Below are 3156 nucleotides of genomic sequence, written 5' to 3' on the forward strand. Positions count from 1 at the left end.
CTTTTTTCACCATATTTCTATACAAATAAAATATAGATAATATTTTTGTTTATACCCCATACTACCTTAGTACAAATAATGGATTTCCATTTTCATTTGATCAGAATTACATGATAAGCTGAATATATGATTTTCGTCATTCTGTGACGATTATTTCTTTGTAGATATATCTATTTTCATTATTTCTTCTGAATATTCTTGCCTCTCTTCTGATTAACAGAGAAAATTATAAACTTATAGTTTCTTTATATATAACGTTCGAACTTACGCACAATGAGAAAGAGGGGCGAAAGATACCAAAGGGACATTCAAACGCATAAGTCGAAAATAAACAGACAACGCCATGGCTAAAAAAGAAAAAGACAAACAGGTAAACAATAGTACACAAAACACAACATAGAAAACTAAAGACTGAGCAAAACGAACCCCACCAAAAACTGGGGGTGATCTTAGGTGTTCCGGAAGGGTAAGCAGATCCTGCTCCACATGTGGCACCCGTCGTGTTGCTCATGTTAGTACAAACCCGGTAATAAGTCTAATTTGGTGGGTCACATTCGGGAAAGGGGACAGGATTGTTGTTACGACATTAGGAACATATCCGCTATCATCTGTGAAACGGATATTCCGTAACGGTCAACCAACTTGTGATGGCGTCCGTAAAATTTACGAAGGGATGATTTCAACTTCACCTCTTGGAACTCTTGGTTAAATAGCTTCCTTGTGAGCAGCAACTCTCTATCAAGAAAATCATGATAGGAAAAACAAGCCCTGGAGTATCGTATCAACTGTGAGATATATACTACGTATGCAGGCGCTGCTGGAATGTGGCTACATAAAAATGGAAAGTTCACAATTGGGAAACTGAACTCATCTCTTTTGTCATAAAGTTTTGTTTTCAACCGATTTCAAATTAGTATTAAAAAATTCCGGCAGACTTTTAACGTAATACAAAATGTGATTTGAACACCACAAGAGGCAGTTACGTTAGACTCCAATCTTAATTAACTAGGATTGTCAGTTTTCCTAGCGATGGTCAGTGGTTGTCTTTGAGCACCTCGGCTATCTCCATCAATTAAAACTGACCACCAGGAAGTAGCCAATAGTGCTGAATGAGGCGTTATACAACAAAAATCTATTACTAAAATCTCATCTTCGACTAGTCAAATCATAACGATTTGAAAAGAATGGATATTTTGTCGGTGACATTTCAGTTGTTTGATTGTTTTCCAATTGGATATAAGGAGCCGCGATTTGATAACGTAGAGGTTGATGTTCCAGAATATTTCTATATGATAACATCCATATATATATTGTTTATGGGAAACATTTTGAATACTTTAAATAATTTAAAACGTTCTTTTTCTTCTTAGTTTGTACTTTATTTTTTGTTAAAAGCAACTGAACTAGTTTGGTAATGACTTCCTTAAAATCCCAGGATTCTTTTTGTAGGAAACAAAAGTACTTGTCTACTTCTCTTTGGAAGGAAGCATCGTCAATAATATCACATATTTCGTCCTTGGAGGGAAGGAAAGATGAAAGAGGAGGTGCATTGTTATAGACAATTTTTGGTTCTGTAGAATCGATCTTCCGTTTGCCTGGTGTACTTTCGAATGGATTAAAATCGATCTCTCCATCAAGATGTTCATAGCAAAACCTCACTTTGTCTTGTATGCTAGTCCTGGTGTATAACTCTGCATTTGATCCAAATGGTTTGGCATTCATTTGGAATCGAAATGTTGACCCCTCATATTATTTTTCCTGATTTATCCATTTATCATCATGTCTGATGTCGTTGGTGACTGACATCTTCTGGAATCAAAAGTTTTAAAGATGGTGAATACTTGAATTTGTTTTCTAGATGTTTAGATTTTATCGAGATATATTCGACAAAATTATAATTGATTTGGTCATAGCAATGCTTTAGTATTACAAAGAGTTCTTAAACGCGTTTGCTCAAATGCTTGTCTGACCAACACGAATCATCTGGATAAAAGTGTATCATATAAAAAAGAATATTCTTAAGTGTATATGAAACAACTATCGATTCCTTGCACCATCTACAATGTTCGCGAACCTCAATCGTTGGTAAAAATGTCTTTACAATGAGTTTTGCTACAGTGTAAACCCTTTGTCTGCTCTCTGTTTTCAAAAGAGCTTTTTCAAGATGAGCTTTGCTTGGTCGAAATGCGTGGTTTTCATATCTAAAAATAGCATAGACAACTCCCTTGTCGTTAGCAAACCATCTATATAGTATTGTTTAATGTTTAAAAAATCTGTGTGTGGGGAGAGTGTGGCCTTTTCAAAAGGAATCAAAATGGTAACATCAATATCTACTTCGAAACAGTCTGCGCTACGTACCAAATTGAAGGTTACAGCAGTTTTTCTAGTAAAGAAATTGCAACCCGTCAGCACTATTTTCCAACCATCATTCAAATTTTCAACCAAAGATGATAGTAGTAATTCGTGTATTCCGAATCTGATCTCATAAGTAAATGCATCTGGGTATCCAAAATTGAAGTCTTTGGCATATTCACGGATTTGTTTATTTGTCCTCATTCGGTCTGGCCAAAATATATCTATCTCTGATAGTTGTGGTAGAATAATAACAAAATCGAATTCATCTGGTCTTCCAATATTGGTTTGTTCGCCCATACTACCAGCTAGAGGCAGTTCACTATTTCCAAACACTGAATACGTTTCTTTTAGTAATTTCACAGTGTTGTCGAAGAGTGTTTGTATATAGATTTTAACGTCTTCATGTTTCCCTTTTCTAGTATTTTCTTTTAACTGCAATCTTGTCAAAAATGAGGACCTATTGCTACCATGTGTTTGCAGAGTCTGTCCTGATTTTGTTTCTAAGTGGGAAATATGTTGGTTGATATGAAATAAATCTGGCATACTTTTGGCAGCCCAACTACTATTCGTTATGCTTTCAACACTATCTTCGTGATCCCCCGGTTGGCTTTGATATGGCCATTTAAGTAAATTACCATGTGTAGCGGAAAAGCGGGAATCCATTATTGCTGAAATAAATGTAATTTTGTTTGTATATAAATGGTATGTACAATTAAACTATTGTCAATGTAAAAAAGTAGTTTTATTTGATCTTGAATCTCTTTTTTAAAAAATTATTTCAGATATCATATTGCAAATACA

The sequence above is a fragment of the Mytilus californianus genome, unplaced genomic scaffold (assembly GCF_021869535.1).
Source record: "Mytilus californianus isolate M0D057914Y unplaced genomic scaffold, xbMytCali1.0.p SCAF_13, whole genome shotgun sequence".
NCBI lineage: Eukaryota > Metazoa > Mollusca > Bivalvia > Mytilida > Mytilidae > Mytilus > Mytilus californianus.